Here is a 16,437-nt window from a genome sequence, read left to right as displayed (position 1 = left end):
AGAAATCAAAAAGTTCGTTGAAGCTAATGAGGAAAAAGTTAGAATGTACCAGAATCTCTGTGGCATAGCTAAGGCAGTGTTAAGAGGGAAATTTAGAGAGCAAAATGCCTTAATAAGGAAATTAGAAAGGTATCAAGTTAACAACCTAACATCACAACTAAATGAACTAGAAAACCAAAAGCAAATAAATCCAAAAGGTAGCAGAAGACAAGTAGTAACCCAAATCAGAGCTGAATTGAATGATATAGAGACGAGAAAACCCATTCAAAAGATAAAAAAATCCAGGAGCTGGATTATTTTTTAAAAGTTTATAAAATTGATAGACTACTAGCTCGACTAATAAAGAAGAAAAGAGAAAAAAAATCAAATAAACACACTCAGAAGCAACAAGGGGGATATTACCACTGACCACACAGAAATACAAACCACTATCAGAGAATATTATGAACACTTCTATGTACATAAACTAGAAAATCTAGAAGAAATTTATAAATTCCTGGACACATACACCCTCACAAACTAATCTAGGAAGAGTCGAATCCCTGAACAGACCAATAATAAATTCTGTAATTGAGGCAGTAATACATAGTCAACCAACCAAAAAAAGCCCAGGACCAGAAGGATTCACAGTTGAATTATGTCGGATGTACAAAGACAAGATAGTACAATTCCTATTGAAACTATTCCAAAAAAAATGAGCCAGAGAGACTCCTCCTTAACTCATTCTATTAAAAATAAGCCAACATCATCCTGATACCAAACCCTGTCAGATATACAACAAAAAAAGAAGAGTTAAGTCCAACATCCTTGATGAACATCAATGCAAAAATTCTCAACAAAATACTGGCAAATCAAGTCTAGCCACACATCAAAAAGCTTATCCACCACAATCCAGTAGGCTTTATCTCTGAGGTGCAAGGTTGGTTCAACATATATAAATCAAAAAATGTGGTTCATCACATAAAGAAACTAAAGACCAAAACCACATGATTATCTCAATAGATGCAGAAAAGTATTTTGATGAAATTCAACATCCATTCAGTTTAAAGACTCTCAATAAACTAGGTATTAAAGGAGCATATCTCAAAATATTAAGAGCCATCTATGATAAACCTACAGCCAACATTATACTGAATGGGCAAAAGCTGAAAGCATTCCCATTGAAGACCAGCACAAGACAAGGATGCCCTTTTTCTCTACTCTTATTGAAAATATTATTGGAAGTTCTGGCCAGGGAAAACAGGCAAGAGAAAGAAATAAAGGGCACTCAAAGAGAAAGACAAGTCAAACTATCCCTGTTTGCAGATGGTATGATTCTGTATCTTAAAACCCCATAGTCTCAGCCCAAAGGTGTCTTAAGCTGATAAACAATTTTAGCAAACTCTCAGGATACAAAATCAATGTGAAAAATTTCTACATTTCTGAATACCAACAACAGTCAAGCTGAGAGGCAAATCAAGAACTAACTTCTATTCACAACTACCACAAGAAAAATAAAATATCTAGGAGTACAGGTAACTAGGGAGGTCAGAGATCTCTATAAGATAAACTACAAACCATTGCTCAAAAACAAGCAAACAAACAAAAAAACCCAGAAATGACACAAATGGAAAAACATTTCATGGTCATGGATAGGAAGAATCAATATCATTAAAATGGCCATACTGCCCAAAATGATTTATAGATTCAATGCTATTCCCATTAAACTAACATTGACATTCTTTACAAAACTAGAGTAAGCTATTTTAAAATTAATATGAAAGCAAAAAAGGGCCTGAATAGCCAAGGAAATCCTAAGAAAAAAGAAAAAAGCCATAAAAAGATGCATCACACTACCTGATTTCAAACTATACTACATGGCTACAGTAACCAAAACAGCATGATATTGGTACAAAAACAGACACAAAGAGCAATGGAACAGCATAGAGAACCCAGAAATAAGACCTCACACCTACAACTATCTGATCTTCGACAAAGCTGTCAAAAACAAGCAATGGGGAAAGGATTCCCTATTCAATAAATGGTGCTGGGATAACTGCCTAGCCATATGCAGAAGATTGAAACTGGACCCTGTCTTTACACCATATAACAAAATTAACTCAAGATGGATTAAAGACTTAATTGTAAAACCCAAAAATAAAAACCCCGAAAGACAACATAGGCAGTACCATTCAGGACATATACATGGGCAAAGATTTAATGATGAAGACACAATTGCAACAAAAGCAAAAATTAACAGATGGAATCTAATTAAACTAAAGAGCTTTGGCACAGCATAAGAAACTATCAACAGAGTAAACAGACAATCTATAGAATGGGAGGAAATTCTTGCCAACCATACATTTAACAAAGGTCTAATATCCTGCATTTGTAAGGAACTTAAATGTTCACGGAAAAAAACAAACAACCTCATTAAAAAGTGGGCAAAGGACATGAACCTCATTAAAAGAACATGAAACCTCATTAAAAAGTGGGCAAAGGACATGAACACTTTTCAAAAGAAGACATACATGCAGTCAACAATCATATGAAAAAAGAGCTCAACATCACCAATTATTAGAGAGATGCACATCACAACCACAATGAGATACCATCTAATATCAGGCAGAATGGCTATTAATAAAAAGTAAAAAAAAAAAAAATAAATGCTGGCAAGACTATGGAGAAAAAGGAATGCTGATGCACCGTCGGTGAGACTGTAAATTTGTTCCATCATTGCGAAAGACAGTGTGTTGGCTAACTGTCAGAGACCTAAAAACAGAGATACCATTCAACCCAGGAATCCCATTACTGGTTACATACCCAAAGAAATATAAATCTTTCTATTGTAAAGATACATATATGTGTAGGTTTATTGCATCACTGTTCACAATAGAAAACACATGGAATCAACCTAAATGCCCATCAATGACAGACTGAATAAAGAAAATTGGTATATATACCCCATGGAATAGTATGCAGCCATAAAAAGAATGAGATTATGTCTTTTGCAAGAACTTGCAGGTAACCGGAGGCTATTGTCCTTAGCAAACTAATGCAGGAATGGAAAACCAAATACCACGTGTTCTCACTTATAAGTGGGAGCTAAATGACGAAAACAAATGAACACATAGAATGGAACGATACAAACTGTGGCCTACTTGAGCGGGGAGGGTGGGAGAAGAGAGGGGGTCAGGAAAAATAACTAATAGATAATAGGCTTCATACCTGAGTGATGAAATAATCTGTACAACAACCTCGGATGACACAAATCTACCTGTGTAACAAACCTGTACTTGTATCCCTGAGCTTAAAAGTTTAGAAGCAAACGACAACAAAAAAGAATAATGTTGTGTATATAATGTGATAGAATACTATTTGAACATAAAAAAAATGAAATCCTGTCATTTGCAAAAACATGGATGGAACTGGAGGTCATTATATTAGGTGAAATAAGCCAGGCACAGAAAGACAAATATTGCATGTTCTCACTCTTATGTAGGAACTTAAAAGGTTAAATTTATTGGGATAGAGTAGAATGATAGATACCAGAGGCTGGTAAAGGTATGCGGGTGGGCAAAATGAAGAGAGGCTGGTTAATGGCACAAACAAGAAGTTATTTGGAAGGAACAAATTATAATGGTTTATAGCAAAGTAGGGTGATTAACAACAATACATTATATTTCAAAATAACTAGAAGACAGGACTTGATATGTTCCCAACACATAGAAATGGTAAATACTTGGGTGATGGGTACCCCAAACAAGAGAAATGGTGAAATCTTATGTCTAATCAATGATCTAATGAAATCTAAGACTTGTATATCAATGTCCATATAAGCTTTATTGTAATAGCCAGAAAGCTTGAAACAAACCAAACATTCCTCTAAAGGTGAATGATTAATCAAATCGTAGTATATCCCATATAATAAAATAACCATTCTGGAATTTAAAAAATTAACTATTGAGACAGGTAACTACATGGATAAATCTCAAAATTACTGTGTTAAGAAAAAGAGGACAAACGAAAAATAATACCTACTATATAATTGCACATATACAAGATTTTAGAAAATCTAAACTAATTTATGGTAACAGAAAGCAGATCAATTTTGCCTGGGGAACAGATATACTTAGGGGGTTGAGAGGAAGCAATTTACATAGGGGCACAAGGAAATTTGGGAGAGGGGTGTATCTTGTTAGTAATGATGATTTCACATGTGTATACATATTTCAAAGCTCATCAAATTATACACTTTAAATACAGGCAACTTCTACGCCAATTATAACAATACAGCTGTTAAAAAAAAAAAGGGTGAATACTTCTCAAATCATTTAAAAGCTTACTATTATCTCTTACTGAAACCAGAAAAAGATAGGTGAGAAATGTATAAAGGTAAATCTAACTAAAATTCCAAGGAAAACATAATTTACTTTAAATTAAGAAATGATTCTGTGGTGATTTCTACATTCTAGTCATTTCTCTAATGAATAAAAGATTATGCCATGTAAATCTTGTATTACTCTTATGAAAGAGAAACAAGTATTTTCATCATCCTTATTTTATATATGAGGAAACTGAAGTACATTGAGGTTAAGTAACTCACTCAAAGGTAACCAGCTACTAAGGGGGAGATCCAGTATTGGAACAAAATAGTAGGGCTTGAGTTCATCTGTAATATACAGCCTTTCTCATAGAAGTAAATCAGTTATTGCAGTGTTCAAACATATACACATGCCAATTTGAGTATGTCCCTGGAATATAAAAGTGTTTTAAAATTAGAAAATCTATTAATGAAATTCAACACTTAGCAGATCAAAGAAGAAAAAAACTATGTGATCATCTCAGTAAATGCTGAAAAGTGTTTAATAATATTCAACTACCCTTTATGAAAGAAGAAAATTTTAACAAACCTTTTCTTTAAGAAGACTATCCACCAAAACTGTAAAACAAACACTACATTTAATGCTTTAAAAGTTGTAAAATCTTAGCTTTAAAGTTAAAAGCAAAAGGAATGTCCACTCTCACCATTTCAACTGAATACTATACTGGAGGCTTTGGTCATTGCAGCCATATAAGGAAAACAAATAGTTAAAGGATCAGAAAGTTAGAAAAAAATCATCATTATGATTGTTCATACAAAAACTCCAAGACAATCAATAGTTGGAATTAATAAAAGAGTTTATCAAAGCTGCTTATTTCTGACTCAATACATAAAAATAAATGTCATTCATGTATACCAGCCATTAGAAAGATAATTTTTAAATAATACACTTTAAAATAAAAATATAATATCTAGGGTAACTATGAATAAACTTATCAAAAGTATACCTGAACTTCATAGGAAAAATTATAAAACTTTAGTGAGGAAAACATATAGAATTGAATTTCTCCTACAAATGTGTATTGAAAGACTGCCAAAAGAAATTCAACAGGCCTATAAATTTACCATAAAATTCACATGGTAGAACTAAGGTCTTTGAATACCAAGACAAATTTGAAGCGCGAGATTGATACCAGATATCAACACTTAAAATACCTGATTTTATCAGTACTCTTCTATGTTCATTTAGGTATACACACACACACACACACGTCCGTTATGTATTAATATAAATAAAAATATGAGTAAAATAAATTGGTTAAGGTATTACTAAAATGTTTTCCCATTTTAGCATATAACTCTTTTGAATCACTCTTCCATTTAGAGTCATCAATATTGATGCTTTTCTGTACAATATCATTCACTGTATCATCAAGAGTGGTGGTAATTCCCATTTCTTTAAAAAGCACTTCACTATTATCTCCAGGATTTTCACCCAAGCCACAGATACCCATTTTCCAAGTTTTAATGCTGGCACTTTGTTGATCTTACCAGAAAAATTATCAATTGAATATTTTCAGACAACTATTGGGACCCATATTCTTTTCTGAAATTGATTCCTAAAGTAGTGATGAAAACTTTGAGTAAATAGTGATTATCCTGTCATACCAACTGGAGCAATAATTAAGTTAAGGCACATAGCACACTTTCTGTCACAATTGCCCTCTGTGCAAAGTTTTTGAAAGATGCCATCAATTATACAATGTATCCAAATTATAAAGATGTTAAAATATGGACAAATGTGTATATTGATTGTAGAACTGGACAGTGGGAAGTAACATGATAAGACATTGCTTCAATAAATGCTAAGTCAACATCTGCTAAGTCTCCCCACCCTCAAGAAATGTAAAATAAAATTATGCTGTTTGTAAAATCTAATCAAAGTTTTATTCTTATTGCTAATCAGTGGCAAATGGATAAAGACTATTTCATAACAAAGACACATGCTCAACTATGGTTATTGTGTCATGGTTTGTAATAATATAAATTTAATTTAAAAACCTAAAAACAATAAAAATACCATCAACTCTGTGATGGATAAGCAAATTGTTGGCCATTTCTAAGTGGAATAATTTACAGGCATGAAAATGGGTAAACTTTATATATACATATATATACACACACACATATATATACACATATATACATGTCAACATAGAGGAATCTCAAAAACAAAAGCAGAATAGATAATATATATAAATTAAAACAACATAATACAAAAGTTAAAACGAATAAAATAGCGCCATATATAAAACATGGTTAAAATCTCATAAACAACATTAAGGGAAAAACGTATGTGGAAGATTCTGATAAGTTATGACACTGTAACTATAAAATTAAAAAGCACAAAAGTGTCATAGATTGTATAAAATGCTCCTGTAAATAATGATGTAGAAAATTAAGACCACAGTGGAAAAGAGGAGGGAGAGAGACTAGGGAGGGATGAAATATAAAGAGAGAAAAACTAAATATCTAACTGAATATTTGAATTCTTAACACAAATGTTTTGTGTGACCTCTTTACTACAGGATATACTGATTCTGAGAAATATAATCAATATGTGGATGAAAAACACCATGTCAGTGTATTTGTTATGGCATTTTGTTTTTTGATAATAGTTGAATAATTTTATTTCATGCCCCGTATTGAAGAGATAATTGTTCTGGGTGTTGAGATTTAATCTTGGTGTAACAGAATCTTGTTCAGCCATTCATCTCAATAATACCCCAAATTCTGCCTTGTCTTAAGCTGAGTAGTCCCTTTCATCCTCATTATTGTGTTTATATGCCCATCTAACAAAGAAGTGGATCCTAAAGATTTTGGTCATTCATCCTTGAAGGTTGAATTAATATCAGTTCCTTTAAAGAACACAGTGCAGGGAGAATTTCAGTAACAGCAGCCTGTTTCAATCTTTAAAGACTTTCTCAGGTTGCAGTGGAACTCCTAAGGACTAAGTTAAACATCTACCTTAAAATAATATAATATTCTTCTGTTTTTCCTTTGACCTTTACTATGTAAAATACATGCAAAGCACACAAAAACCAGTGTATAAAGCACACATGAATTAGCAGAAAACAAAATCATATTTTAATCAATTTCACCTGTATTCCATAATAGATGCTATATGTATAATGTAAACCATAAACCATAACCGCTTATGGTTTACAGTATACATTCCCTTATAGCTGACACAACTCCACTGCTTGTTACCCAGTGAGAGAAGACAGACTGATAGTATTCTGTTCCTCATGCTGAAGATGGGGAAAATAAGCTCTGAAAAAAACGTTTTTCAGGTTGACAAGAGGCAGTATTGCTACAAACCTATAAAATGGGGGAGATGCTGCAAATACATAAGGATATTAGCTAGGCAAAACTGTATTGTTTGTTAATTTTGTTTTTGTTTTGCATAGCAAATTATTTAGGATTCCAAATATATGCTAGCAGTTAAGCCCAGGAAAATACCAAAGAGTTTTGCCAATGACTCAAAGAGTTTGTGGCCTTTCACTTTTGGAAGACTGTCTTCCAGTAATTTTTCTCTCCGATCACTTTAAAATTTATACACTTCTATTGCCTTCCTTTAAATAGGGTCTTGGATTTTTCAGGGATACTTCAATATATCTGATATTAATAAGCATGTTTAGTAAATCCAAATAATGCTTGAATTAAATAAAGGGAAAGTTGGGAAAAATGTTTTTTGATAGGTGCAGAATATGTTGGTGGCAATAACTAGAGATGTTGAGATTATGTCCAGATTATAGATCCTTATCAAGGAGGTCACTGACCTTCAGAAGCCATGCCTGTCAGTAGGGTCTAACTGTGTGTCAGTATATGGGGATTGGATGAGTACTTGGCATAACTATTTAAGAGAAAGTGAAAAGAGCTGCACAATACCTCTCAATCTAACGGACTAAAGGCAGAATTCTGGTACCTTATAGCCTTCATATTAAAGCAGCTCAGACAACAGCCCCTTCCCAGAGCTCGTGCAGTTGGTATGAGATGTCAGTGAAGTGACTAGAGAAACGTTTCTGACTAGCTCCTCTTCTCCTGATGCTCCAGGCATTTTCCTGGCAGTTAACTGCAACCATTCGGGTTGGTTGGTATCTGCCGTGACTACCACAGAACGTATAACCACTTCACTTGGCAGTACCTGTAGGCAGCAGATAGTTCTACTAGAAATGAGCTCTCCCAGGGCTCCTTTCTCCATTTTGCAGAGGGATGTACACAAACTAGACTGAGCCTGAGCCCAAAACCTTGGTTCAAGTTTGACACATAAGTAATTACTTTAGATGAGTTAGAGTTTTATATCTTTAGGCTCACTGCCTCTATAGATCCAAAGCCCACCCGTCCAGTTCATTCCCCATACTCACACCTCACCTGTCCCTTCTGCTATTGCTGTTTCTAGTTAGACCTGTATGCCTTGGTTTTTTTTCTGTTTCATTTGTTTTCCAAGCCAGGCTGCTGCAACCAGTTTATTAAGAAGCTTCAATTCAGTGGAGAGTAAATACAAAATGTTATTTTTCTCCTGTCAGTGACTTCAACTATATTCTGTCCAATGCCCCATCCCTTACTAACACCTCAAACAGATCTCATGGCTTTTTGTTCAAACTTTTGATCACTTTCAAATATTAAAAGTTCATACCTATTAAAAGTTCCAAACTCTGATTTGATTTAAAATTCATGTCTTTCCCTTCCCCTAGAGGCAGTCAGGTTGTGACTCAAGGAAACTGGAGCAGAGGTGGAGGATTGGTGCCTGTCCTTTTACTCTTCCTTCTGCTCCAGGTCTCCTCTGGGGAGTTGGAGCCTGATCTTACTCTGGGACAATGCCTTTTTTCCCTTTCAAGAGTTGGATGATAGAAGGGATAATCAGGCATGTAGAGCTTTTCTTATGTAACTTGGTTTTCAATCATCTCAGAGTGGAGGGGAAACATCCTTTAATGTGCTCCAGCAAAAATGACTATAGTCTTCATGTAAATGTGTGTTGTGTGCTTGCTTTTTGGAGTTGTGTTAACTTTATCCTGGTCCACTTTGTCATCAAAGACATGCTTCAGAGGGGAGCCGCCCTGCCTCCCTTTGCTGTCACTAGTAGCCCTTCCTCCATGATCTGGTCCTATCCTTTATCTTCTGTGTCCCTTCCCATGAAACCCTGGAGACTAGGAGGTTGTCTTCTTTATCTTCAGTGTGTTCAGATAAAGCTATGGTACAGTCCCTAGTCACAGTATTCTTGAAATTGCTTTTGTAATCTATTGCCTTCAGAAACTTGCAGGCGAAAATTCAGCATTAGTCTGTCCATATTCACATAGACCACCAAACTCTGGGAATCACTTTAAAAGATAGGAAATCCTTACTAAACTCCTCTCTACTATGTGTTTCTACAGTTTGCGCAGCTCAGCAACTCTACCTCTCAGTAAGATGCCAGTATCTGCAAGTAATCCTCATGAGGCTCCCCCTCATTTGGCATCCCCTTGATGGAGCAAGGAAGGAGTAACCTCTCATCATACCCTGCACTTCCATACACTCCTATTCCGTCAGGTGTCTTCCGTCTACAACCTTCTGATGTTAACAGGAGGCAGAGGCTTGCTGAGAGGGATAGTGGTAGGAGAGCTCACTCTGCCATCTTTCAATAAACTCTGAATAGTCCCTGGCCCTAATTTTATATTGTGTCCCTTATAAAACTAGGCTTGACTGATCACACTGATTTGTCCCCAGTTTTAAGGCCTAGTTGCTAATTCTGACACAATAAGAGAGATCCCAAATCACCACCCTATTCTACAATTGCACCTACTTTACTGAAGACATAATTAAGATTGGTTTTTGATTAGTTTGAGATTGATTCTAAGGTTTTCTTACATAAAAGAAACTTGGAAAATCCAAAAATTCTGACTTTAAAGAACAAAGTTCACAATTACTTAAACTGAAGAGGTGGCTGTGCTGGACTACCTAAGTAGATTGGGAGTAGAGGACAAGGCATTTTGAGTTAGGTTGTTCCTGATATAAGAGACAAGGAATATGGGAAAATTAGGCCAAAATGGAAATGCTATGGTTTGGGTTTTTCCCTTCCAAAACTCATGTTGAAATTTGATCTCCAGTGTGGCAGTGTTGGGTGGTAGGGCCTGCTGGGAGGTATTTGTCATGGAGTGGATCTCTCATTAATAGATGAATGTCCTCCCACAGCAGTGAGTGAGTTCTTGTTCTTGTGGAATTGGGTTAGTTACCTCAAGAGCAGGTTATTAAAAAAGTGAGTTTGGTTTCCTTAACTCTCTGGCTTTGTCTCTTGCCACATGATCTCTTTGCACATGCCCACTGATGTGGTTCGGATGTTTGTCTCCCTACAAATCTAGAGGCGGGGCCTGGGAAGGAAGTGTTTGGATAATGGGGGTGGATCTCTCATGGTTGGTGCTGGTTTTGAGATAGTGAGTTCTCACAAGATCTGGTCATTTAAAAGTATGTGGCACCTCCCCAGCAATTTTCTCTCTCTATCTCTCTTGCTCTCGCTTTTACCATGTGACATGCCTACCCTTCCTTTGCCTTCTGACATGACTGGAAACTTCCTGAGGGCTCCCCAGAAGCAGATGCACCATGCTTCCTGTACAGCCTGTAGAACTGTGAGCCTGTTAAGCCACTTTTCATATAAATTACCCAGTCTCAGTTATTTCTTTATAAAAATGCAAGAACAGCCTAACATATCCACTGTTTTCCATTTCTCCACCATGTTTTGAGCCAGCACATGAACCTCATCAGAAGTCAGCCAGATGTGACAATATGCTCTTACATTTTGTAGACTGCAGAATCATGAGTTAAATAAATGTCTTTTTTTATAAACTACTCAGTCTCAGGTATTCTGTTATAGCAACACTAAACAGACTAAAACAGGAAAACGTTGACTTCCTTGCTATATATATATCAGAACTGTCTAAATAAGAATTGCATTTTTCATGTACTCTCCAGCATTATTTCTTTTTACATTTGCTTGATCATAGACGAGCCCTGAATACTGTGCTTCCCATGGTTCTGGTACAGATACTTATATTTTTAGCAATTGTTTTAGGTTTTTAGTTTTACTATTATTAATATAAATCTCAAAATCTATGTTGTATTAAAAAGTTCACAGTCTTCTGATAGTAAATATTTATATTGATACATGATGAATATATTACATTTTACATACATTTATATATATTTTATATAAATAAGAGCATTTAAAGGGTAATACACCCAAACTTCTTTTTTAATCATTCTAATTTAGCCATTATTAATTTAATATATAAAAGTATGTTTCTGGAGAAAAAAACAGTTATTCATTCAGAATCTCTATTTTCTTTTTCTCTCTCTTCTCTGTCTTTCCCTGTCTTTATTAATTTTTCAATTTAATTAAGCAAAAGGTATTCACTAATGTGGTTGAAATAGTTTGTGACATAAAAAAAATCAATTGACGTACACTTCCTGAGTAAAACACCTATTGCATATGAGATAAACACCTATTCTAACATGGGAGCAGGGCTGTTCCAGTTATCAAAGTATTTTCTCTTAGCTCTAATTCACCCTTCAATACCTGATTTGCAGTAATTGGAATTCCTTCAAGCATTTCTGCTTCACAGCAGCACAATGTTAACCTTTCTCAGCAGAGGGTGCTTGAGGGACACTGGAGGAGGAACGGGACTCTGCTGCTGTTTTTTTGGCAGCCTAAAGATTGGTCAGCAGTGTGGGTATCAGAATATCCTGTGATCCTCTGCTGCAACCATGCACTCACCATGTGTAATTCTTCAGCAGCCTGTAGCCCCAGCCTGCACCAGTCATCACCTTTCCACAGACCTACCTGAATTCTATTTCTTCCCCTCTGAATGGAGTTCTGACCACCAGAAGCAGGACTTGGAATCAGAGGCATAAGAAACAGGCAGGTTTGTAGTTGGGAATCATAATAAAGGATGTGACACCAAAGTGGCAAGGTATAAGGAGAGAACCAAAGATGGAGATCAGTCCAGAGCATTATAGCTGAGGAGTGAGTGAAGACTGTTCAGGCAATGAAGTCCTGCTCACACGACAAATGGCAAGTCTACCCTTTTATAAAACATCAGGGCAAGCAGGAGCTGTTTCTCAATGGGATTGCATATGACCCATCCTCTACCAATGTTTATTGAACAGGTATTTTGAACAAGACATCATACTAAGTACATCAGGAGTTCTATGATGATAAGGAAATAAGCCAGGGAATATCTTGAAAAGATGTCCGGTCATAAGTTTTAAAATTCTATTTTGCATCTATAATAATTAAAATGAGGTTAAGACATAAGGTAACTTCTTAAATAAAATTTAAAATAAATTTTATAGATATTTATAGAAACATAATTTATTTGAATATTATGGCCCAAAATAAAAATATAATGATAAATTGACAGTAAATCCCTTTTGCTCTTTTTAATACACAATTTCAATATATTCAGTTTTCTGAGGGTTTACATGAGCCATGGGTCTGACCACCAAGAGGCATAGAATTGTGTTGAGAGAGATATGGGTTAACATCATAACCACCAAGTAACTTATTCAAATAATAACTACCAAAGGTATAAAAAAAGAGAGCTATTATTTATTGGTAAAATTAAAGAAGGCTTCACTGAAGAGACAGGAATTGGGCTGGACCCAAAAACATTGGTACATGGAGAGAAATGAAGTTTTTCTGGAAAGTGTTGGTTAGATATTGTGGAAGAATTTTCAGGACATCGTGTGGTCTATAGAGAAAATTATGGAAAATCAGATAAGAAATATATAATGGGTCTGCACTGTGGAAGAAATTTTTCACACTGTTAGGATAATTCAATTTATCATTGTAGCTGACTTCAGTAGCTTGACAATACATAGCTATTAAGTGCTTCTATGTTTTCTACAGTTTCTCCCTCCTTTATTGCTTTTCCCATTCTTATCCCTAGATAGTAACTTTGCTACAAAGGGTTATATAGCTCCAACAAGCTCTCTGTGTTTATGATTCTCTTGAGTTTATTTGTACATTGGCATCATTCTCTCCATTTTACAAGCAAGAGTTGTGGTGAAAGGTTTGGCAGCCGCCGCACGGGGTATGACTTCAGTCCTGGGACTGAGTCTCCAGTTGCCTTTAGAATGCCTTGCCCTGATACATCTCTTACCCTTAACTTGGCTAAGTGTGATTTCCCTTGGCCTTTGATTCCACTTTTCTCCACTTGAGACTCGTGGCTGTGGATTTGCCTGACTGTTTAGCGCTTTGCCCTTATCTATTAATCTTGCCCTGGAAAGCAAGACTTGCTCTCTGGCCTTAAATGCAAGTCTTTCAGGGTGAACCTGCTTCTTCCTTATGCACAGGATATCTCTTTACTTGACATGCCCATAAAGAAATCAATGTGACCTGCAGAACTGCTGAGGCTGAGAGATGGAAAGGGTCTTCGTTAGGCCAATCCAATCTCTAATCAGATCTTCTCCAGCTGGCAGTAGGTGATCTAAAATTATTACTTGTCTGTTGCTGGTAGGGAAGTCTGAAAAAACTTGGAGGAAAGTGAATGCTTCTCTCTCTCCTCCATATTACCAAGAAAAGCTGCATATCTGTTACCTTCCACCTGTTACCTAGTCTCTCTTTTCCACCCATTGCCAAGTACTCTGCTCTTTCATATAAATATGCCACTGCCCTTGAGAAATTCTTGTTTCTAAATCCTATAGAACTGTTACATTATTTGTAGAAGTCCTTTTAAAATTACTCTTTGACTTATCTTTAATGAAGTGAGGATACTACAACCATGCTTTAAATTGTCCTTTAATATCTGGTTACATATAAGTAAAGCAATCCCTTTCTGATAAGTAAAGCAACCACAAATGGCATAATGGCTTTCAGAGCCTGTGGAATGCTCTTTGAATATTCTAAGATATGCTAAGGATGAATTTCACTTTTGGAAACATTAAATAATTACATATGACCAAACCTGGTATGCAGTATATGGAATCTAGCTAATAATATAATTCTAAGTCAAAACCAAGATTTACTTTTAGAAACATGACTAGGATTTGTAAATTGGCATGAATCACTTGTGTATCATCCTTCCAGAGACCCTGCGTCTTAGTCCACATGGCATCTGAATGCCTCACGCCTCTATAATATGCCCTGATCCTGGCAAGCAGCATACCGGTATCATAGCACATGTTATGTTGTGCTGTAAACTGTTTTTTATATATCTTTCTCTCTATCCAGACAGTAATTCCCTAAAATGCAGGGATATGTTATAGTCATCTATACACAATGTTTGGCACATAAAATTTGCACAATAAATATTTAGTAAATGCTCATATTAACGGAGGATAACTTTAGTGAAAGTGTGATATTAAGATCGACCTGTGAAGTATTCCACAATTTATTTTTATTCAGGCTAATATGTTGTGTGTGATTTGCTTTGTTTCTGCTGATTATTTTCATTCTGTTATTTCCAATTTTTTTTAAAGAAACATGGATTACTCTGTTAAATCAGAGAAAAGTTAAAAGTGAAGAAAAAAATACACCTGTGGTAATAGAAATAGTTTTACCTGTTCATGGACCTAATTAAGAGATAGCATCTAATGTGAGCATAAATGTGGTGAGTTTGAAAATGTGAATGGAGTCACTACTAGTTTCTCTTTCTTTATGGCATTACATGTATATAATCTATGAGATACATGAGCCGCAGATGAAGATCTATACTAACTAAAAGAGTTAGTATGGATGCTCAATGTGCCTTTCCATACAGGTGAAGTTCATTCAGCTTGTTTAATAATGACACTTAATCAGTTCAAATGAGAGCATTGCAAAACAAACCCTACATGGGAAAGATATTAGCATCTGCCTTTGCCTTCAGTCAGTCTCTGCCTGTAAGTCGATCTGAAGGTGACAATGCAGAGTGTTCTCCTTCGTGAAATGAATTGTTCCACCTATGTTCGCTCTATCTCAGTCACCAGAACAATGAATCAAAAGAATAAGCATATTAATAAAATTTATTTTAATTTATTGGTGAGGTTTACTTTTTTATATAATTTAATGAGCACTGTTTTGAGAGAGTACTAGCAGTTTACTCAAGAGTCTTTTAAGAACTGTTAGCACATAGGTACAAAGCTGATGCCAATGGAAATGGCCAGGGTTATAAGCAGAGCCCCACCAGCCTTCCTGTCTGGGTTACTTTTCACTCAGTAGTTTCTACCATGGACCCCTAGGTCTCTTGTAAAGCCCATGCTACCCTATTTCTGCATATAATCAATGTAGGCAGTGCTTTTCCTTCCAAAATAGTCTCCCATTCCACTAATAGTGCTTGCTCTTAGCCAGAAATATGATAAGCCAATTCTTACACATTTGAGAATTAGTGAGAAATGCTTGAAATTCTAACCTTGTAGGCACATTCCTTCTTGTGCTCCTGGACCTCCAAGGAGTGTAAGGAGAACCTGTGATTCCATTTCTAATCCAAATGTAGAATAATGTCCCAGTGCTCACAGAATAAAGCCCAGGGTCCTAAACAAATTGGCCCAAGGAGAGCTCTTTGGTCTTATCTTACCTGACCCATTTCACACTTCTACTGGCCACATCTCACCTGGGTACTTATGTTTCCTTCAAAGGGTCAGCTACCTCATGAACACATGCTTTGATGTTTTTCTTCAATGCTGACATTCCTATCCTACTCCCTCCTATACACTAACCCTTCTAAATTCAGGTCAAATGCTAGCACCTTTTTGCAGGTTTTTCTCGTCTTTCTTCAGCACCATAGAATGTGTCCCTTCTTTTCTTTCCCAAAGCACTTTCCTTTATGACACTCTTCATTTATTGAATTAGGCCATAGTTATGCAGATGCATCAACTCACTAGACTTTAAGTTTATAGAAGCTATAGGCACTCAAAGATTAGCAAGTGACTTGCCCATACTTAGATCTCAACAAAACTGTAACTGAAATACAGAGGTATTTAAATTTTATTTTAGATAAGTCAACACATATTGGATAAATAAAATTGTAATATTAAAAATAACATTTCATATGTTACAGTTGAAGGAAATATTTTATGAAAAGTTACGCTTCCCATTTTGGGCTCAAAAAAGTTTGTATTAT

This window comes from Macaca nemestrina, chromosome 19, assembly GCF_043159975.1.
Source record: "Macaca nemestrina isolate mMacNem1 chromosome 19, mMacNem.hap1, whole genome shotgun sequence".
Classification (NCBI taxonomy): Eukaryota; Metazoa; Chordata; class Mammalia; order Primates; family Cercopithecidae; genus Macaca; species Macaca nemestrina.
Note: the sequence above shows the minus strand (reverse complement) of the source record.